A 23604-nucleotide genomic window follows, 5' to 3' on the forward strand; every position below is an offset into this window, starting at 1 on the left:
CAGCTTCTCCTTGAAGACAGCTAGGGGTCTTTTGGTAATACCCCTTATGTATTCTATGAAGTATTTGAAGTCTTTGGCCCCTGATACTTATTGTGTTATCTCTTAGTGTACTCATGGCACCCCCTGCTTTTCATTCGATGATATTGCACCGCCAGCCGAGTCTTTTGCTTTCGTAGGGAGTGATTTCCGTATGCAGATTTGGGACTAGTCCCTCTAGGATTTTCCAAGTGTAAATTATGACGTATCTTTCTCGCCTGCGTTCCAAGGAAAACAGGTCAAGGGACTTCAAACGGTCACAGTAATTGAGGTGCTTTATTGTAGTTGTATGTGCAGTGAAAGTTCTCTGTATGTTCTCCAGATCTGCAGTTTCGCCTGCCTTGAGAAGGTCCGTTAGTGTACAGAAGTATTTCAGCCTAGAGAAAACAAGTGATTTAAAGATAATCATCCTTGGCTTGGCATCCCTTGATTTGAAGGTTTTCATTTTCTATCGCATCATTTTCTTACCAGATGTAATAGAAACATTGTTGTGATCTTTGAAAGTAAGATTTTTCTGGCATTATTACTCCCAAGTCCTTCGCATTAGTTTTTCGCTCTATTGTGTGGTTAGAATTTGTTGCATACTCCAATTCAGTTTTTATTTCCTCAAGTTTTCCTTAGCGATGTAATTACAATTTGTCCTCAGTGAACGTATATAGCTTTCTGAGGCCCATTTGAAGAATTAGTTTATATCCGCTTGGAGATCTGCAGTGTCCTCAGTGAATGACACTCTCATAAAATTTTAGTATCTTCAGCAAAAGAAGACACGATACTATAGCTTACATCTCTGTCTCTGTCAGATATGAGGATGAGAAAAAAGATGGGAGAGAATATTGAGCTTTTTGTTGTTGTGCCGAATTTCAGAATATCTCTCAGCTTATCATATATAGATAATATTTATTTGCAAATGATTATTTTTTGTCTGTTTGCCAGTCTAAATAATTTATGTGTAGCCTATATCTTATGATATACAACCCGCACATAGGAGAATGAAACTTATGACGTTTCGGTCTTACTAGGGCCATTAAGCGCGACAGAAAAGCAGTAGTAAGTAGTGCATTAGTGGCAATTTGAAAGTAATGGTAGTGACACAAGAGTCAGAGAGTGGAATGTAAATAAAACAAAACTACAGGTAGTCTAAGAACGAGAGAGAAAAAGCAGCACTACAGGTGAGCAAATGGCCCACGAGGGTAGGACAAAACCCAGAGAGAAAACTCATAGGCAGAAGAAAAAGGCAGAGAAAATAAAGGGAAAGAGAAGACGTAAAGGGAGATAAAGATCAGGTCAGATAAGATAAGATTTCGTTCGGATTTTTAACCCCGGAGGGTTAGCCACCCAGGATAACCCAAGAAAGTCAGTGCGTCATCGAGGACTGTCTAACTTATTTCCATTGGGGTCCTTAATCTTGTCCCCCAGGATGCGACCCACACCAGTCGACTAACACCCAGGTACCTATTTGCTGCTAGGTGAACAGGACAACAGGTGTAAGGAAACGTGTCGAAATGTTTCCACCCGCCGGGAATCGAACCCGGACCCTCAGTGTGTGAAGCGGGAGCTTTAGCCACCAGGCCACCGGGCCACCATATGAATATGATAATGGTATACAATACCGACGAAGTTGATTACTAAGAAACATGCACACTTTTTTGGTATCTTTATTCCTCTGTATTCAGTCGAATACAGAGTAGGCAGTAGAGATGAAAAGACGATGTAATCGGTCTATCACCCTCGAAGACGTAGTGTTGAAGTGTTCAGCTTGAAGAAGAGTTCTGCTCCATAGTCTGGGATGATGTGAAATTGCAGCAACAGAATGGAGACTTAGATACTGTCAAAAGTAAGGCGCAGCACTGCAAGTAAGTTTATTCAGGTATACACAAATAGTTACATAGATTATTATACATAGCAGTATATGTGTAGAGAACCTAGGATAACCCAAAAAAGTCAGACAGAGTGACTTATTTCCATTGGGGTACAGAAGAAATCTTCGACAACTTTATTACCTGACCACTAGTTACGAGTGAGAAAAGTTGGATTTGAGAGGGACCTACCTAGTAGGTTTGCTACACTGCCTCGTAGTGAAGTGATTACATTCTTACTTCTACTAGTAGGCCCTTCTTTTCTGTTTCAAGATTTTTTGCGCCTCGGTTTGGCAGTATACAAGTCTCCATTCTTTTGCTTCAGCTTCACATTGTTCCAGAATATGGAAGAATAAGTGTTCCTTTCCCATCGGTCGTCACTGGATTTTGGGGGAATTTCTAGAGTGGATGCCATCCTGGCATACACACTAGAAAACTGGATCGGAATATTAAACAAGTTCTAACCATATAGCAGGGTGAAAAACTAATGTGAAAGACCTGGAAGTGATGTCAGAAAATATCACTTTCAAAGATCATAAAAATGTATCTATACCACATCTGCTAGGAAAATGATAGGATGAATAATGAGCACCTTCAAAACTAGGGATGCGAAGCCAATGCTGATTCTCTTCAAATAGTTTGTTCTCTCTAAGTTGGAATAAAGCTGTACACTAACAGCCAAACCATACCACGGGCGGGATTTGAACCCGCGGTCAGACAGTCTCAAAACTCCAGGCCGTCGCGTAAACTATGTATGGTTCCTGCCTCCACTACTTCACTTGCTAGGCTATTCCACTTGCTGACAACTCTATGACTGAAGAAATACTTCCTAACGTCCCTGTGACTCGTCTGAGTCTTCAGCTTCCAGTTGTGACCCCTTGTCCCTGTGTCCCCTCTCTGGAACATCCTATCTTTGTCCACTGTGTCTATTCCCCGCAGTATCTTGTATGTCGTTATCATGTCTCCCCTGACCCTTCTGTCCTCCAGTGTCGTCAGTCCGATTTCCCTTAACCTTTCCTCGTACGACATTCCCTTGAGCTGTGTGTGTCAGTCAGTGTCAGTGACAGTGTGTGTACTCACCTATTTGTACTCACCTATTTGTGGTTGCAGGGGTCGAGTCCTAGCTCCTGGCCCCGCCTCTTCACCGGTTGCTACTAGGCCCTCTCTCTCCCCGCTCCATGAGCTTTATCAAACCTCGTCTTAAAACTGTGTATGGTTCCTGCCTCCACTACGTCATTTTCTAGGCTATTCCACTGCCTTACAACTCTATGACTGAAGAAATACTTCCTACTATCTCTCTGACTCATTTGTGTCTTCAACTTCCAATTGTGGCCTCTCGTTTCTGTGTCCCCTTCCTGGAACATCCTGTCTTTGTCCACCTTGTCTATTCCACGCAGTATATGTCGTTATCATGTCTCCCCTGACCCTCCTGTCCTCCACTGTCGTCAGGCCGATTTCCCTTAAACTTTCTTCATAGGACATTCCCCTTAGCTCTGGAACTAACCTTGTCGCAAACCTTGGTACTTTCTCTAGTTTCTTGACGTGCTTTATCAAGTGCGGGTTCCAAACAGGTGCTGCATACTCCAGTATGGGCCTGACATACACGGTGTACAGTGTCTTGAATGATTCCTTACTAAGGTATTGGAATGCTGTTCTCAGGTTTGCCAGGCGCCCATATGCTGCAGCAGTTATCTGATTGATGTGTGCTTCCGGAGACATGCTCGGTGTTATATTCACCCCAAGATCTTTCTCCTTGAGTGAGGTTTGCAGTCTTTGGCCACCTAGCCTATACTCTGTCTGTGGTCTTCTGTGCCCTTCCCCTATCTTCATGACTTTGCATTTGGCAGGATTAACTTCGAGAAGCCATTTGCTGGACCAGGTGTCCAGTCTGTCCAGGTCTCTTTGAAGTCCGGCCTGGTCCTCATCAGATTTAATTCTCCTCATTAACTTCACATCATCTGCAAACAGGGACACTTCTGAGTCTAACCCTTCCGTCATGTCGTTCACATATACCAAAAATAGCACTGGTCCTAGGACCGACCCCTGTGGGACCCCGCTCGTCACAGGTGCCCACTGTGATACATCATTACGTACCATGACTCGTTGTTGCCTCCCTGTCAGGTATTCTCTGATCCATTGCAGTGCCCTTCCTGTTATATGTGCCTGATGCTCTAGCTTCTGCACTAATCTCTTGTGAGGAACTGTGTCAAAGGCCTTCTTGCAGTCCAAGAAGATGCAATCAACCCATCCCTCTCTCTCTTGTCTTACTTCTGTTATTTTATCATAAAACTCCAGAAGGTTTGTGACACAGGATTTGCCTTCCGTGAATCCGTGCTGGTTGGCATTTATACTCCTGTTCCGTTCCAGGTGCTCCACCACTCTCCTCCTGATAATCTTCTCCATAATTTTGCATACTATACACGTCAATGACACAGGTCTATAGTTTAGTGCCTCTTTTCTGTCTCCTTTTTTAAAAATGGGAACTACATTTGCCGTCTTCCATACCTCAGGTAGTTGCCCAGTTTCCAGGGATGTGTTGAAGATTGTGGTAAGTGGCACGCACAACATATCTGCTCCCTCTCTAAGGACCCATGGGGAGATGTTGTCCGGTCCCATTGCCTTTGAGGTATCGATGTCCCTTAGCAGTTTCTTCACCTCCTCCTCATCTGTATGTATGTCGTCCAACACTTGTTTGTGTATTCCTTGCTGGTGTCCCCATCTGGTCTGTCCCCCCAGAGTCCTTCCTGTCTCTACTGTAAATACTTCCTTAAATCTCGTGTTGAGCTCCTCACATACCTCTTGATCGTTTCTTGTGAGTTCTCCACCTTCTTTCCTCAGCCTTATCACCTGGTCCTTGACTGTTGTCTTCCTCCTAATGTGGCTATACAGCAGTTTCGGGTCAGATTTGACTTTCGATGCTATGTCGTTTTCATACTGTCGCTGGGCCTCCCTCCTTATCTGTGCATACTCGTTTCTGGCTCTTCTACTAATCTCCTTGTTTCCCTGGGTCCTATGCCTCCTGTACCTTTTCCATTCTCTGTTGCACTTAGTTTTTGCCTCCCTACACCTTCGGGTAAACCAAGGACTCGTTTTGGTCTTCCTATTATTTCTGTTTCCCTTGGGAACAAAACTTTCCTCTGCCTCCTTGCACTTTGTTGCCACATATTCCATCATCTCGTTTACTGATTTTCCTACCATTTCTCTGTCCCACTGAACCTCCTGCAGGAAGTTTCTCATACCTGTGTAGTCCCCCCTTTTATAGTTTGGCCTGTCCCCTTCAGTTCCTGTTACCTTCTCCACTTGTAACTCTACTATATAGTCAAAACTCAGAACCACATGATCGCTAGCTCCAAGGGGCCTCTCGTAAGTGATGTCCTCAATGTCTGAACTGCTCAGGGTGAACACAAGATCCAGTCTTGCTGGCTCATCCTCCCCTCTCTCTCTGGTTGTGTCCCTGGCATGTTGATGCATGAGGTTTTCAAGTACCACATCCATCATCTTGGCTCTCCATGTTTCGGGACCCCCATGTGGCTCCAGGTTTTCCCAGTCGATCTCCCTGTGGTTGAAATCGCCCATTACCAGTAACTTTGCTCTGCTCGAGTGAGCTCTTCTTGCCACCTCAGCCAGTGTGTCCACCATCACCCTGTTGTTTTCTTCGTACTCCTCTCTTGGCCTCCTGCAGTTCTGTGGTGGGTTATACATCACTCCAATGACTACTTTATGTTCTCCGGACTGAATTGTACCTACAATGTAGTCTCTTTCTCCAATCATGTCCATGCCTTCCATTTCCTCAAATCTCCATCGGTGTTTTATGAGCAGTGCAACCCCTCCTCCCCCTCTACTCCTTCTATCTTTCCTCAGGATCTGATATCCTGTTGGGAAGATTGTGTCTGTTATTGTCTCAGCGAGTTTTGTTTCTGTGACTGCTATGATGTGTGTGTGTGTGTGTGTGTGTGTGTGTGTGTGTGTGTGTGTGTGTGTGTGTGTGTGTGTGTGTGTGTGTGTGTGTATGTGTATGTGTATGTGTCTCAACAATCAATATTTGCACCAATAACTCATTACAGTTGTGACCGGGTGTGGAAGTGTGAATTGCTCATTACACTATAATTTGTTCATGATTGTAGCCATGTATAAACGTAAGTAACCATTCTTACAGTATTCATTACCTTTGTAACTTGTGAGCTCATTACCTTTGTACCTAGTTCAGCTATCAAAACTTTGGGGGCTCAGTCCCTGGACCCATTACGTACCTCTGTAATCTGTAAATACCTTTGTAACTTGTCATGATTGTGACCAGACCTACCTGGAATTCATTACCTTTGTAAATTGTGAGTTCATTACCTTTGTAAATTGTGAGTTCATTACCTTTGTAAATTGTGAGTTCATTACCTCTGTAACTTGCTCAGTTATCAAAACTTTGGAGTCCAGTCCCTGGACCAATTATGTACCTCTGTAATCTTTTGACTACCGCCCACAGGATGGGTATGGGGTGCATAATAAACATATTAAACTAACTAACGTCGCGTTAGCCATTGGAGTTTTGAGGCTCTCTGACCGCGGGTTCAAATCCCGCCCGTGGTATGGTTTGTTTGCAATCGTGTCATTACGATTTCGTGAGTCACTAACAGCCACTTTCAAGGCAGGCGAAAATGCAGACCTGGAGAATATACAGAGAACGTTCACTATACGTATAAGTACAATACAACACCTAAATTACTGGGAACGGTTGAAGACCCTTGACTTATACTCCTTGGAACGCAGGTGAGAAAGATACATGATAATATACACTTGGAAAATCTTAGAAGGACTAGTCCCAAATCTGTTTCAATAAAAAACAGGGGCGCCTTGAGTACGCTTAAGAGACAATGCAATAAGTGTTGAACTGCCTCCTAGCATACATAAGGGAGATTACCAATAGACTCCTGGCTGTCTTCAAGAGGGAGTTGGACAGGCACCTAAGTCAGTACCTGATTAGCCAGGCTGTGGTTCGTACGTCGGTTTGCGTGCGGCCAGCAGTAACAGCCTGGTTGATCAGGCCCTGATCCATCGCGAGGCCTGATCATGGACCGGACCGCGGGGACGTTGACCCTCGGAACACCGTCCAGGTATACTCCAGGTGGCAGCATATCTTAGTGGAGCATGTGAGGATTAAATAGGTGTTAAGATAAGATTTTGTTCGAATTTTTAACCACGGAGGGTTGGTTATTATTATTATAATCAAAAAGAAGCGCTAAGCCACAAGGGCTATACAGCTGGAGGGTTGGTTAGCCACCCAGGATAATCCAAAACGTCAGTGTGTCATCCAGGACTGTATGTCTTATTTTCATTGGGGTCCTTCAAGCTTGTCCCCCAGGATGCGACCCACACCAGTCGACTAACACTCAGGTACCTACTTACTGCTAGGTGAACGGGGACAGCAGGTGTAAGCAAACACGCCTAGTGTTTCTACCCGGCCCAGGATTGAACCAAGGACCCTGTGTAAGGCGAGAGCGTTGCCTACCAGGCCACGGGTCACTGATGTGTATCACAAGTTGGTCATAAACAGGACTCTCTGGTTTTTTATTGTCATTGATCTTTTTTCTTTTTTTTTTCAACGTATGTATATATATTTTTCACAATGTTACTGAGCCTTAAAAATGTTTTGAATAAGTAAAATTTGACATAATTAACTTTAAACTGTACATAATTTACTACGTAAAACTACTGTAAAAGTTTAAAATTATATGAAATGTAATAAAAGCATTATTATTTATGTTATGTATATTTTAAATGCATTGAATATATTACAAGCAGATTCTTTTGCGTACTCCAGTTAATATTCATTCCTACTGTTTCGAACGTGCCACAGTAAGTTAATTTAGGTACAGGTACACATACCTGGAGAGGGTTTTGCGGGGTCAGCCGTTCCGCGGCCCGGTCTGAGATCAGGCCTCATGGTGGATCAAGATCTGATCAACCAGTCTGTTACTGTTGGCCGCATGCAAACTGATGTACGAACCACAGCCCGGCTGGTCAGGTACTGACTTTAGGTGCCTGTCCAGTGCCTTCTTGAAGACAGCCAGGGATCTACTTGTAATCCCCCTTATGTATGCTGGGAGGCAGTTGAACAGTCTTGGGTCCCTGACACTTATTGTGTTGTCTCTCAGTGTACTTGTGGTGCCCCAGCTTTTCATTGGGGAAATTTTGCATTGCCTACCGAATCTTTTGCTTTCATTGGAAGTGATTTTCGTGTGCCAGTTTGGTACTAATCCCTCTAGGATTTTCCAAGTATATATTATTATGTATCGCTCTCGCCTGCATTCCAGGGAATACAAATTCCAGGGAATACAATTCAGCCGTTCCCAGTAATTTAGGTGCCTTGTTGTACTTATGTGTGGTGTGAAAGTTCTTTGTACACTCACCAGGTCAGCAATTTCGCCTGCCTTGAAGGGGGCAGTTAGTGTACAGCAGTATTCCAGCCTAGAGAGAACAAGCGATTTGAAGAGATTCGTCATGGCCTTTGAGTCCCTAGTTTTGAAGGTTCTCATTGTCCATTCTTTCATTTTTCTAGCAGATGCAAGAAGCCCCTATCACGAGCTTTTACCATCCTATGGAGAGGGAGCATGGACACGGGGGTCGTCCCACAGCTACTAAAAACAACAGACATAGCCCCACTCCACAAAGGGGGCAGTAAAGCAATAGGAAAGAGCTACAGACCGATAGCACTAACATCCCATATCATAAAAAGCTTTGAAAGGGTCCTAAGGGGCAAGATCGCCACCCAACTAGAAACCCATCAGTTACACAACCCAGGGCAACATGGGTTTAGAACAGGTCGCTCCTGTCTGTCTCAACTATTGGATCACTACAAGGTCCTAGATACACTAGAAGACAAAAAGAATACAGATGTAATATATACAGACTTTGCAAAAGCCTTCGACAAGTGTGACCATGGCGTAATAGCGCACAAAATGCGTGCTAAAGGAATAACAGGAAAAGTTGGTAGATGGATCTATAATTTCCTCACAAACAGAACACAGAGTAGTATTCAACAGGGTAAAGTCTGAGGCGGCTACGGTGAAAAGCTCTGTTCCACAAGGCACAATACTCGCTCCTATCATGTTTCTCATCCTCATATCTGACAGACAAGGATGTCAGCCAAAGCACTGTGTCTTCCTTTGCAGATGACACCCGAATTTGCATGACAGTGTCTTCCATTGTAGACACTGCAAGGCTCCAGGCGGACATCAACAAAATCTTTCAATGGGTGGCCCAGTGGCCTGGTGGCTAAAGCTCCCGCTTCACACACGGAGGGCCCGGATTCGATTCCCGGCGGGTGGAAACAGTTCGACACGTTTCCTTACACCTATTGTCCTGTTCACCTAGCAGCAAATAGGTACCTGGGTGTTAGTCGACTGGTGTGGGTCGCATCCTGGGGGACAAGATTAAGGACCCCAATGGAAATAAGTTAGACAGTCCTCGATGACGCACTGACTTTCTTGGGTTATCCTGGGTGGCTAACCCTCCGGGGTTAAAAATCCGAACGAAATCTTATCTTATCTTATGGGAAATTTCAATTACTCCGATATGGTAAACACGAGGAAATCAAAACTTCATCAGAGTACAAAACAAATTCCGGCTATAAAATACAGCGAAAAACCAACGTCAAATACCTGGGAGTGATCATGTCGGAGGATCTCGCCTTCAAGGACCATAACATTATATCAATCGCAGCTGCTAGAAAAATGACAGGATGGATAATGAGAACCTTCAAAACTAGGGATGCCAAGCCCATGACACTCTTCAGGTCGCTTGTTCTATTTAGGCTGGAATGTTGTTGCACACTAACAGCACCTTTCAAGGCAGGTGAAATTGCTGACCTAGAAAATGTACAGAGAACCTTCACAGCGCGCATAACGGAGATAAAACACCTCATTTACTGGGAGCGCTTAAAGTTCCTGAACCTGTATTCCCTGGAACGCAGGCGGGAGAGATACATGATTATATACACCTGGAAAATCCTAGAGGGACTAGTACCGAACTTGCACACGAAAATCACTCACAACGAAAGCAAAAGACTTGGCAGACGATGCAACATCCCCCCAATGAAAAGCAGGGGTGTCACTAGCACGTTAAGAGACAATACGGTAAGTGTCAGGGGCCCGAGACTGTTCAACTGCCTCCCAGCATACATAAGGGGGATTACCAATAGACCCCTGGCAGTCTTCAAGCTGGCACTGGACAAGCACCTAAAGTCGGTACCTGACCAGCTGGGCTGTGGCTCGGACGTTGGATTGCGTGCAGCCAGGAGTAACAGCCTGGTTGATCAGGCTCTGATCCACCAGGAGGCCTGGTCACAGACCGGGCCGCGGGGGCGTTGACCCCCGGAACTCTCCAGGTAAACATTGTTGTGGTCTTTGAAGCAGCGCTGTATGACCCTTGTCGGTTTAGAACTTTCTGATTATAATAATAATAATAATAATAATAAATCATAATAATAATGTGGTTTTGAAGACGAGATCCTCTGACATCATGACTCCCAGGTCCTTCACATTACTTTTTCGCTCTATTGTATGGTTAGAATTTGTTGTATTCCCTGATACACTTATAATTTCCTCAAGTTTTTCCATATCTGAGTAGTTAAAACTTCTCTTCATTGAACTTCATATTGTTTTCTGCGGCCCATTGAAAGATTTGGTTGATGTCCTCCTGGAGTCTTGCAGTGTCTTCGTTGGAGGACACTGTCATGGCAATTAGGGTGGCATCCGCAAAGGAAGATACGGAGCTATGGCTTACATCTCTGTCTATGTCAGAAAGGAGGATAAGGAATAGGATGGGAGCAAGTACTGTGCCTTGTGGAACAAATCTTTTCACCGTAGCTGCCTCAGACTTTACTCTGTTTACTATTATTCAAATTCAAAAATTCAAATTCAAATTCAAAGTTTATTCTCTATAAGGATTACAATGCTGAGTTTACAGAAATTTGGTTATTGTTTGGTTTACATGTAGTAAAATTGCGATTACAGAGTGTACCACTAGAACGCTTAGCATGGCTAGGCATTTCGGGCATACTTAGTTTTATTCTTAATTGTAAAATATTACAAATTATGAGGTAAGTTGGTATTATGGCTAAGTGACTAAATACTAGTTTGTGAGTTTAGCAATGTGAATGCTTTTGTTTTGGCACAGTATATAGTTTCAGTATTGGAGTATCACAGGATTCATTATTTTAAGACTGAGATTAATATTTCTGTTTATGGTCAAATGAGTGAGCGAGTGTAAGTGTGAACCACCAGGTGGTATTCGTGTAGTTAGTTGACGGGGTGTATCAAGGAGATAAGATGTTTTCTAATGGTAGTTTTGAAGGTGATGAATGTGTCTGCAGTTCTAGAGTTCTCAGGTAGGGTATTCCAGATTTTAGGGCCTTTGACATACATTGAATTTTTGTAAAGGTTTAGTCGGACACTGGGAATGTCGTAGAGATGTTTGTTTCTGGTGTTATGCCTGTGGGTTCTGTCACAACTATCAAGAAAGCGTTTTAGGTCAAGGTTGATATTAGAGTTTAAGGCCCTGTAGATATAGATTGCACAGTAGTAAGTGTGGATGTACTGAACTGGGAGTAAGTTTAGATCTTTGAAGAGTGGGGGGGTGTGCTGCCAGGGATGGGATTTAGTGATTATTCTTACTGCAGCTTTTTGTTGGGTTATTATTGGCTTTAGGTGTGTTGCTGCAGTTGATCCCCAAGCACAAATAGCATAGGTGAGGTATGGATAAATAAGTGAGTGGTATAGTGTGAAAAGGGCATTTTGCGGCACGTAGTATGGTATCTTGGAGAGGATCCCTCTTTGTGTTCTATTTGTTAGGAAGTTTTAGATCCATCTACCAACTTTTCCTGTTATTCCTTTATCACATAAATACAATTATCACACATAATATAAATTACCTAGGATAACCCCCCCCCCAAAAAAAAAATCAGTTACTTTTCATTGGTGGTCTTTGACATACATAAAAGGTATCTGGATAGAATTGTTCGTACTATGTTGTTATTTTTCATTATGATGGAATGTTAAGTATCAACTTTGTATTTCTAAAAAGAAAATAGAAATTTCGAGTTGCACGGTAGATGGAGCCTCAGCCTTCACTGACCTTCATTAAAGTTAAGGCCACTTACTATATTTTTATCAGATTGTAGTTCTCACCATAGAAAATAATGTTAATGTGATTTGTTTCAAATATTGTATCGGAAATCTTTCAGATTCTAGTTTATAACTCTATTTTCACTTGACGGTTAGTCTAATTTGAAGTTAAGTAGGTTTAGTTAGGTACATAATTACTATTATAATACCTAGGAACATGTGTAAATTACATATAACCTACTTAAATTACTACTTAATTACCTACTTAATTACTACTACAAGCCTACTTAATTTGAAGTTTAAAATTTTCCTCCAAAAAAATTATAGAAACTGAACACAAATAAAATATACAAAAATGCTGTGTATGGATTTTATATATAAGCGTTATATCTCCGTTCCATGTAATTATTTATTTTGTGGTGTAACAGGTGAGGGTGAGTGAGCCTATCAGAGGACACACCACTCACGACTTATTGAAGACCTACCAGTTAGTTTAGTAAGTAAATTTATTTAGGTATTGGTACATATGAAGTACAACTATCATACCTAGTAACATATGTGTAAATTACCTACGACAACTCAAAAAGTCAGACGAAGTAACTTTTTTTCCCACTGGTGTCCTCGAGGTATTCCATACATTATCTTATTTTGTTTTACGATGGTCTTGAGGACACACATATTATAAGTCATATATAATGCATATGTTGCTTTAACTTAGGGTGACTTAATAGTCACACGAAGCTTATTCCACTAGTTGTCCCAGAACACTTGCCACTTGAGTGCAAGTGATGTTTTGTTTAAAAATAAACTAAACTCTCACGGGTGATAGAACGTTGCAGCACAAGTGCTCAGGGGTTTTACTGGCTGCTGTCAAAATTTCTAGTGTTTGTATTAAGAATGTGACAGGTCTCTCGGGAATACCAAGTTTTGTATTCAGTTTGACAAGAAACCTGCTGTGCAGGTGAAATATTTAGCCAATAACAATAAGTGTTACACATGTGTCATTAACTTGTCAGTATTGTATACTATTAATATGATACTTGATATTTTAGTTATTTGTGCATTTAATTTTCTGTTTTACTTGTTAATAATCATGACTGATTTTTACTTATCTTAATCTTATCTTTTACTGCATCTAATAGATTACTAAAAGGAAGGTATTACAAGGACCCCAATGAAAATAAGTAGCTTTGACTCTTTTTGAGTTATCCTAGGTAATTTACACATGTCATTATGTAAGACAATTGTAATACCTAGGGTATACCTGGAGAGGTTCTGGTGGGTCAACACCCCTGCAGCCCAGTCTGTGACCAGGCGTCATGGTGGATCATTTCCTGATCAACCAGGCTGTTACTGTTGGCCGCACATAAACCGATGTACAAACCACAGCGCAGCTGATCAGGTACTGGAGCACAGATCCAATTAAATCAAGAGCCCCTCACCAACATCAAGGAACCTGATCAGGTACTAACTTTAGGTGCCTGTCCAGAGCCTTCTTGAAGACAGCCAGGGGTCTGTTGGTAATCCCCCTTATGTATGCTGGGAGGCAGTTGAACAGTCTTGGGCCCCTGACACCTGTTGTGTTGTCTATTATCATGCAAGTGGCATCCCTGCTTTTCATTGAGGGGATGTATTGCCTGCGGAGTCTTTTGCTTTCGTAGGAAGTGATTTTCATGTGCAAATTTGGTACTGATCCCTCTAGGATTTTCCAAGTGTATATAATCATGTATCTCTCCCACCTGCATTCCAGGGAATACAAGTTAAGGAACTTCAATTGTTCCCAGTAATTTAGGTGTTTTATCGTACTTGTGTGTGCCGTGAAAGTTCACTGCACATATTCTAGGTCAGCAATTTCACCTGCCTTGAAAGGCACTGTTAGTGTGAAGCAATATTCCAGCCTAGATAGAACAAGTGATCTGAAGTGTCATCATAGGGTTGACATCCCTAGTTTTGAAGGTTCTCATTAATCATCCTGTCATTTTTCTAGCAGATGTGGTAGATACAGTGTTGTGGTCTTTGAAAGTGAGATCCCCTGACAGTATCACTCCCAAATTGTGCAAAATTGTACCTAAACCAGCTTACTCATCAGGGTGTCTTAGGTAATACTAGTTACATTAAGTACTCTGTGGAACTCGGTCATGATGTTGCACTTCTAAATACAGCCTCTCCTCACTTAGTGACGTACTCGTTTACCTATGACCCGGACTTATGACGGGCTCTCAACAGTTTGCATACCTAAATAATGTATATTAGAGCTGATTTCCTCTATTCTGTGTATTACAATATACAGTGCACTACTGTATAAACTGTGCAAAGGTAACATTAAAACAATATCAAAGATGGCTAACATAAACCCACTACCATTATAGCATGCTCCTTACTTAGTGATGAATCCGTTTATCGACGTGGTCTTAGGAACAGAACTCTGGCATTAAGTGAGGAGAGGCTGTACTTACAACCTATGTACAGCAAGTAATAAGTAATCATTTATTGTGCAAATTGTTATTTTGTGAGATGTAAAGAAACTGAATAAGTCTATTTAGGTCACACAGCGCAATGAGGCATAGCTTACAATTGGCCTGGTGTAAAAATGGGTGGTATATTTAGGTTAAGGTATGTAGCCTAGCCAAACATTACCTGACTTAACAAAATGATACCTAGCTGAACCAGACATAAACTAAACAGTTTTTGCTAATGTCTCCTTACATAAAAATTTGTACAAGAAATACTGTACTTTCTCATTCCATGTTGTACATAAGTTGTATGCATTGAAAAGTGCAAAATAATGAGGGTTCCACTGAGTAGTTGCTGGTAACTATAGCTGTATCTTGGTAAGATAAGAACATAAGAAAGAAGGAACATTGCAGCAGGCCTACTGGCCCATGCGAGGCATGTTCAAGTCACCTTCCGGCTTAAACCAATGACCCACTTAGGTCAGATCACATCCACTAAGGAGCACGGCATCAGTTCTGTTAGCACAAGCTAGACAGGTCTAACTCGCACCCACCCACACCCACTCATGTATTTATCCAACCTATTTTTAAAACTACACAACGTCTTAGCTTCTATGACGGTACTCGGGAGTTTGTTCCACTCATCCACAACTCTATAAAAAAAACAGTGCTTTCCTATATCTTACCTGAATCTGAATTTTTCCAATTTAAAACTATTGCTTCGAGCCCTGTCTTGGCTAGACCTACCATCCGACTTACGACCGAGTTCGATTTCGAGAAACCGGTCGTAAGTCAAAATGGTCGTAAGTCGAACTTTACTACTGAATATCAACAAAACATTTTTGTAATGACTTTATTTTATTTTGGTATTTCATGTTTTACTTTACTTTTTATGCTGTTAGTACTGTATTTTATACTGTAAGATTTAGGATAAACACTGTGTACAACACAAGTAGTTTATTTCCCAGAAATTTGGCATAAAAAACACGGTCGTAAATCGAGTGGTCGTAAGTCGAGCAGGTCGTAAGTCGGATGGTAGGTGTATTTTTAGCATGCTGTTTACATTCCTTTTATTTATTCCTGTTTTCCATTCCAATCATATCCCCCCTAATTCTACACCTTTCTAGAGAGTGCAGATTCAGGGTCCTCAGTCTATCCTCATAGGGAAGATTTCTGATACATGGGATCAACCTTGTCATCCTCCTTTGTACATTTTCCAGTGCATTAATATCCATTCTGTAATACGGTGACCAGAGCTGTGCAGCATAATCTAAATGAGGCCTAACCAAAGATATATATATAGAGTTAAAGATTTAGATTTTAGATTTTGCCACCGAAGTGGCTAGTTTATTGTGCACCCCATATCCATCCTGTGGACGGTAGCGCGAGAGCATGTGGATACACAAAAGGCCTAGGAACTAGGCCCCAAAGGGTTAACAGGAATACATATGGATTTATATCTACATATCTATAGTTCACTTATCTGTTACAAGCAAATTTAGGAAATTTGCTTAGTATATCTGGTATCTTATTTTCATTAATAAGATATCTTGACATGTCACATAGGTTATTATACTGTCTGTCTCTGTATTCCTCAAAAAGTGGACAATTAAGCACATAGTGTTCAAGAGAGTGACCATATGCCTGATCACATAATTTACATTTAGTTTGATCATCTGTGTGTCTCCCAAACTGCCAGAAGTACTTGTAACCAAGCCTAAGCCTGGCCACTACAACATCAGTCAGTCTGTTAAAGAACAACCTGAAAACTCCTATTATTTATGCTCCTTGATATGAAACCAAAGATTCTTTTTGCTTTATTGCAAACACTTATGCAGTCACTTATTTGCACAGGACTGCTTAATGCCTCAAATGATGTAGTGGAAGTTTTAGCAATAAAGATCGAGAACCAAAATCTAGTCATTGTGGTAGTCTACAAGCCTCCGGATGCAACGTCCCAGCAATTCCAGGAGCAGCTGTTAAAAATTGACCATTGTCTGGAAAATCTTAAAGCTCCTGCCCTCAACATCTTGCTCCTGGGGGATTTCAACTTGAGACACCTAAAATGGAGGAATATAGCAAATAATGTTGTTGCAGTGATAACACCAGGAGGCAGCTCTGACAAGAATTCACACACACACGAGCTTTTAAATCTCTGCACAAAATTCAACTTAAACCAGCAAATAATAGAGCCTACTAGACTGGAGAATACACTAGACCTCATCTTCACTAACAATGATGATCTGATACGAAATGTCACCATATCAAAAACAATATACTCAGATCACAACATAATTGAGGTTCAGACATGTATGTGTGGAGCCCCAGACTGACAAAATGAGATTAGTCACGAGGGAGCCTTCACCAAATTCAACTTCAATAACAAGAACATAAAGTGGGACCAAGTAAACCAAGTCCTAAATGATATAAGCTGGGAAGATAGACTAAGCAACACAGACCCCCAACTTATGCCTAGAACAGATTAACTCAGTGGCACTCGATGTATGCTCAAGGCTTATTCCTTAAAGAAAAAGGAGGAGTAGATGTAAAATAGAAAGAGAGAGGTGCTCCCTTTACAGGCGACGGAAAAGAATTACAGAGCGGCTAAAAGAGGCCAACATACCTGAAATGCGTAGGGAGTCACTGGTCAGAGAAATAGCAAGCATCAAACTTAACCCGTAAACAGGCCAAACGTATATATACGTTTTTCCCACTAGTGCCCCAAACGTATATGTACGTTTTATTTGTCATACATTCAACATTGCCACTATAAACCTGAGTCGCCTAGACATGAGAGAATTGGTGTGCACACTCACTGTGCGCCATATTAAAATAATTGGAGATGCTTGGGTACCAGTATTGGGCCCCTACTTAAACAAGATGGGTCCTACGCAGATGACAGCAAGGAAATGAGTGAGCTACTCAAGTCCCAATATGACTCGATTTTTAGCAAGCAGCTAACTAGACTGAGAGTCGAAGACCAAAATGAATTTTTTATGAGAGAGCCACAGAATTTGGTTAACACGAGCCTATTTGATGTTATCCTGATGCCAAAGGACTTCGAACAGGCGATAAATGACATACCCATGCACTCTGCCCCAGGGCCAGACTCATGGAACTCCTTGTTCATCAAGAACTGCAAGAAGCCCCTATCACGAGCTTTTACCATCCTATGGAGAGGGAGCATGGACATGGGGGTCGTCCCACAGTTACTAAAAACAACAGACATAGGCCCACTCCACAAAGGGGGCAGTAAAGCAATAGCAAAGAATTACAGACTGATATCACTAACATCCCATATCATAAAAATCTTTGAAAGGGTCCTAAGAAGCAAGATCGCCACCCATCTAGATACCCATCAGTTACACAACCCAGGGCAACATGGGTTTAGAGCAGGTCGCTCCTGTCTGTCTCAACTACTGGATCACTATGACAAGGTCCTAGATGCACTAGAAGACATAAAGAATGCAGATGTAATATATACAGACTTTGCAAAAGCCTTCGACTAGTGTGACCATGGCGTAATAGCGCACAAAATTCATGCTAAAGGAATAACAGGAAAAGTTGGTAGATGGATCTATAATTTCCTCACAAACATAACATAAAGAGTAGTAGTCAACAGAGTAAAGTCTGAGGCGGCTACGGTGAAAAGCTCTGTTCCACAAGGCACAGTACTCGCTCCCATCTTGTTTCTCATCCTCATATCTGACATAGACAAAGATGTCAGCCACAGCACCGTGTCTTCCTTTGCAGATGACACCCGAATCTGCATGACGGTGTCTTCCATTGAAGACACTGCAAGGCTCCAGGCGGACATCAACCATATCTTTCAATGGGCTGCAGAAAACAATATGAAGTTCAACGATGAGAAATTTCAATTACTCCAATATGGTAAACATGAGGAAATTAAAATTTCGTAAGAGTACGAAACAAATTCCAGTCACAAAGTAGAGCGAAAAACCTACGTCAAATACCTGGGAGTGATCATGTCGGAAGATCTCACCTTCAAGGACCATAACATTGTATCAATCGCATCTGCTAGAAAAATGACAGGATGGATAATGAGAACCTTCAAAACTAGGGATGCCAAGCCCATGATGACACACTTCAGGTTGCTTGTTCTATCTAGGCTGGAATATTGCTGCACACTTACAGCACCTTTCAAGGCAGGTGAAATTGCTAACCTAGAAAATGTACAGAGAACCTTCACAGTGCGCATAACGGAGATAAAACACCTCGATTACTGGGAGCGCTTGAAGTTCCTGAACCTGTACTCCCTGGAATGCAGGCAGGAGAGATACATGATTATATACACCTGGAAAATCCTACAGGGACTAGTACCGAACTTGCACACAAAAATCACTCGCAACGAAAGCAAAAGACTCGGCAGACGATGCAACATCCCAACAATGAAAAGCAGGGGTGTCACTAGCACGTTAAGAGACAATACAATAAGTGCCAGGGGCCTGAGACTGTTCAACTGCCTCCCAGCACACGTAAGGGGGATTACCAATAGACCCCTGGCTGTCTTCAAGCAGGCACTGGACAAGCACCTAAAGTCGGTACCTGACCAGCCGGGCTGTGGCTAGTACGTTGGATTGCGTGCAGCCAGCAGTAACAGCCTGGTTGATCAGGCTTTGATCCACCAGAAGGCCTGGTCACAGACCGGGCCACTGGGGCATTGACCCCTGGAACTCTCTACAGGTAAACTCCAGGTAAACTGTTGTCTTGGTTTTAGATTACTGCTAACCAGAACTTCCAAATCCTTTTTGCAGTCAGTAATATTAAGATTTACATTATTTGGTTTATGTGTGGCATGGATATTTTCTTGTTGAGTGTTTAGAACTTTGCATTTGCCTATACAAACTGCATCTGCCATTTCTCTGACCACTGCATTATTCTCATCAAATATTCCTGGAGTACTTTAATGTCTTCATTAGAATGAAATAGGCGACCTATTTTGGTGTCATTAGCAAACTTGCTATGTTGTTACTTATTACTTCATCAGTGTTTATATAAATTGTGAACAGCAAAGGGCCCAGCACTGACTCCTATGGAACACCGCTCGTATTGTGCCCCCACTCTGATTTCTCCCCATTGAAGCAAACTCATTGCTGCTTATCTGTCACCCATGCCTCTACCCAGAGAAAAATTCTCCTCCTATTCTGTGTGCCTTAATTTTCCTCAGTAGCCTCTGATGTGGAACTCTATCTAAAGCTTTACTGAAGTCCATGTTCACAATATCGTATTCATTACCATAATCTACCTCAGATACCTTGGTGAAAAAAGTTAATAAATTCGTAAGGCAGGAACACCCTTTGTAAAGCTGTGCTGAGATTCATTAATCAATTTATGCCTTTCAAGATGGCTAGAAATTGCCTTAGCAATTATTGATTCCATAAATTTTCCTACTATGGAGGTAAGGCTTGTTGGTCTATAGTTTGAAGGTAAGGACCTGTCACCTGCTTCGTAAATAGGTATTACATTTTCCATTTTCTACTTGTCTGGCACTATACCAGTTTGTAGTGATATGTTGAAAAGACTAGCCAAAGGTTTGCTAAGCTCCACTTTGCATTCCTTTTAAACTCTTGAAAAACAGTTCATCAGGGCCTGGGGATTTGTTCAGTTTTAATTTCTCTATTTGTCTGTGGACCATGTCACTAGTTACTCTAATCGTGCATAGTTTATTATCATCCTGCTCTACACAGTTTTTAATTTCTGGAATTTTGCTAGTATCTTTCTGCGTGAAAACAGAGAGGAAATAAGAGTTAAAAATTTCACACATTTCCTTATCACTGTCAGTGATCTGACCTGAGTTACTGTTAAGTGGGCCTATCTTGTTCACTTTAGCCTCATAATCTCTCTTAGCTTTTCTTAATCTCCTTTGTTTATTTCTCTCTTTAACTGAATATATTGATTTCTTAACTGTCCATCCCCTCTTTTGATACGCCTTTACAGGTCAGCCATCACTAATCCGGCAATCAGTATCCGGTTCCATCAATAATCCGGCACTAATTTCAGGTACCATAATTTCAAATTACATCATTATACCGACTCAAATCATTATACAGTGGACCCCCGCATACCGTTGGCCTTACATAACGTTAAATCCGCATACCGATACGTTTTATCGCTAAGATTTTGCCTCGCATACCGCTAAAAAACCCGCTCAACGCTGCTCGTCCGAGACGTGTCTGATGTGCGGCCTTAGCCACCCTCACATGTTCCGCCGGTGGCATTGTTTACCAGCCAGCCTCCGCGGTAACATCCAAGCATACAATCGGAATATTTCGTATTATTACAGTGTTTTTGGTGATTTTATCTGCAAAATAAGTGACCATGGGCCCCAAGAAAGCTTCTAGTGCCAACCCTACAGGAATAAGGGTGAGAATTACTATAGAGATGAAGAAAGAGATCATTGATAAGTATGACAGTGGAGTGCATGTCTCCGAGCTGGCCAGGTTATATAGTAAACCCCAGTCAACCATCGCTACTATTGTGGGCAACAAGAAGGCAATCAAGGAAGCTGTTCTTACCAAAGGTTCAACTGTGTTTTCGAAACAGAGATCGCAAGTGATGGAAGATGTTGAGAGACTCTTATTGGTGTGGATAAATGAAAAACAGATAGCAGGAGATAGCATCTCTCAAGTGATCATAAGTGAAAAGGCTAGGAAGTTGCATCAGGATTTAATTAAAAAAATGCCTGCAACTAGTGATGTGAGTGAATTTAAGGCCAACAAAGGTTGGTTTGAGAGATTTAAGAAGCATAGTGGCATACATAGTGTGATAAGGCATGGTGAGGCTGCCAGTTCGGACCACAAAGCAGCTGAAAAATATGTGCAGGAATTCAAGGAGTACATAGAAGGTGAAGGACTGAAACCTGAACAAGTGTTTAATTGTGATGAAACAGGCCTGTTTTGGAAGAAAATGCCAAGCAGGACCTACATTACTGAGGAGGAAAAGGCACTCCCAGGACATAAGCCTATGAAAGACAGGCATACTCTGTTGATGTGTTCCAATGCTACTGGTGATTGCAAAGTGAAGCCTTTATTAGTGTATCACTCAGAAACTCCCAGAGCGTTCAGACAAATGAATATCCTCAAGGCTAATTTGTGTGTGCTGTGGAGGGCAAACAGTAAGGCATGGGTCACTAGGGACTTTTTCTATGACTAGTTACACCATGCATTTGCCCCCAATGTGAAAGATTACCTAACTGAAAATAAATTAGACCTTAAGTGCCTCCTGGTGTTAGACAATGCCCCTGGTCATCCTACAGATGTGGCAAAGCGACTTTATGGAGACATGAAGTTCATTAAGGTGAAGTTTTTGCCTCCTAATACCACTCCTCTCCTGCAGCCCATGGACCAGCAGGTTATTGCAAACTTCAAAAAACTGTACACAAAAGCTCTGTTTGAAAGGTGCTTTGTAGTGACCTCAGAAACTCAACTGACTCTAAGAGAGTTTTGGAGAGATCACTTTAATATCCTCAATTGTGTTAACCTTATAGGTAAGGCTTGGGAGGGAGTGACTAAGAGGACCTTGAACTCTGCTTGGAAGAAACTGTGGCCAGAATGTGTAGACAAAAGGGATTTTGAAGGATTTGAGGCTAACCCTGAGAGGAGTATGCCAGTTGAGGAATCAATTGTGGCATTGGGGAAGTCCTTGGGGTTGGAGGTTAGTGGGGATGATGTGGAAGAGTTGGTGGAGGAGGCCAATGAAGAACTAACCACTGATGAGCTGATAGATCAACTTCAACAGCAAGAGGCCAGACCTGAGGAAACTGGTTCGGAGGACGGGAGAGAGAAATTGAAGTTGTCTACTACAAAGATTAAGGAAATCTGTGCAATGTGGCTGAAAGTGCAAACCTTTATGGATGAAAATCACCCTCACACAGCTATTGCAAGCCGTGCTGGTGACTATTACACTGACAATGTTGTGAAACACTTTAGGGAAGTCATAAAGGAACGAGAGGTACAGGCCACTATGGACAGATATGTTGTGCGACAGAAGTCCAGTGACTCTGAAGCTGGTCCTAGTGGCATTAAAAGAAGAAGGGAAGTAACCCCAGAAAAGGACTTAACACCTCAAGTCTTAATAATGGAAGGGGATTCTCCTTCTAAACATTAAGACTCTCTCCTCCTCCTCCCATCCCATTAATCATCACCAGATCTTCAATAAAGGTAAGTGTCATGTAATTGTGCATGCCTTTTTCATTTGTGTGAATTAAAATTAATATTTCATGTGGTAGAAATATTTTTTTTTCATACTTTGGGGTGTCTTGCACGGATTAATTTGATTTCCATTATTTCTTATGGGGAAAATTCATCCGCATAACGATAATTTCGCATAACAATGAGCTCTCATGCACGGATTAATATCGTTATGCGGGGGTCCACTGTACTGACTCAGAAATTGTGCAGATGGTTGTAAATCCACAGCAGCAAGCCAGTGGAGGAGAAAGTAGTGATGAAAATGAGGAAGATGTAGCAGAAAGAGTCTCTGTTGATAGGTTCATTAAGTGTATTCTAACCTAACCACTGTAATCCGGCAAACTCACTAATCTGGCACACTACAGGTCCCAATGATGCCAGATTGCTTATGTGAAAGCTAAGCCAAGCCTTTTTTCAAACTAAGGAGACTGATCACCTATCAAGACTGAGAAATTGAACACCTCAGAATTACCTCTGCAGTTCACCAACACAATAGGCTTTGACTGAAGCCTTGTGGTAGTGAACTGCTTATATGTAATAATATAATAATATCTTTATTTCTACAAGTACATGTGCAAGGTATACAGGCCTAGCTGACATCAATGACATACTACTAAATAGAAAGCTGCTTGTTATGTAGAGCCTTTCAGGCAAATTAGGTCAGTTTTGTCCCAGGATGTGACCCACACCAGTCAACTAACACCCAGGTACCCATCTTATACTGGTGGGTGAACATGGACAGCAGGTGTCTTGTGGAAACCCATCCTAATGTTATCCAGCCATACCAAGGATTCGAACTCCTGACCTCTGTGTGAGCTGAGTGCGCTAGTGATCGAGCTACGGGACTAAAGGGAATAAAGGTACCAAAGTGTTCCAAATGTCTTATTCATCATTTTGTTTATCACACTGGCTGTCTTCCACCAGGGTAGGGTGA

General features: G+C 42.0%; 1 protein-coding gene across 4 annotated transcripts in view; it reads left to right on the forward strand.

Moving 5' to 3' along the window:
- LOC128700711 (uncharacterized) overlaps positions 1-23604 on the forward strand; it is a 74113-nt gene that overhangs the window by 18160 nt on the left and 32349 nt on the right. Inside the window, exons 1-2 of one of the 4 annotated variants that reach the window (XM_053794053.2) lie at positions 12418-12503; positions 23378-23530. The exons of 1 other annotated variant lie outside the window; for it this stretch is intronic. The gene's annotated coding sequence lies outside the window, so the exon portion shown is untranslated. Of the gene's footprint in view, positions 1-12355; positions 12504-22148; positions 23531-23604 lie in introns of those variants that run through there. 2 more of the 4 variants (XM_053794052.2, XM_070097250.1) reach the window with 2 other exon arrangements.

Source organism: Cherax quadricarinatus, chromosome 56, assembly GCF_038502225.1.
Source record: "Cherax quadricarinatus isolate ZL_2023a chromosome 56, ASM3850222v1, whole genome shotgun sequence".
Taxonomy (NCBI): Eukaryota; Metazoa; Arthropoda; class Malacostraca; order Decapoda; family Parastacidae; genus Cherax; species Cherax quadricarinatus.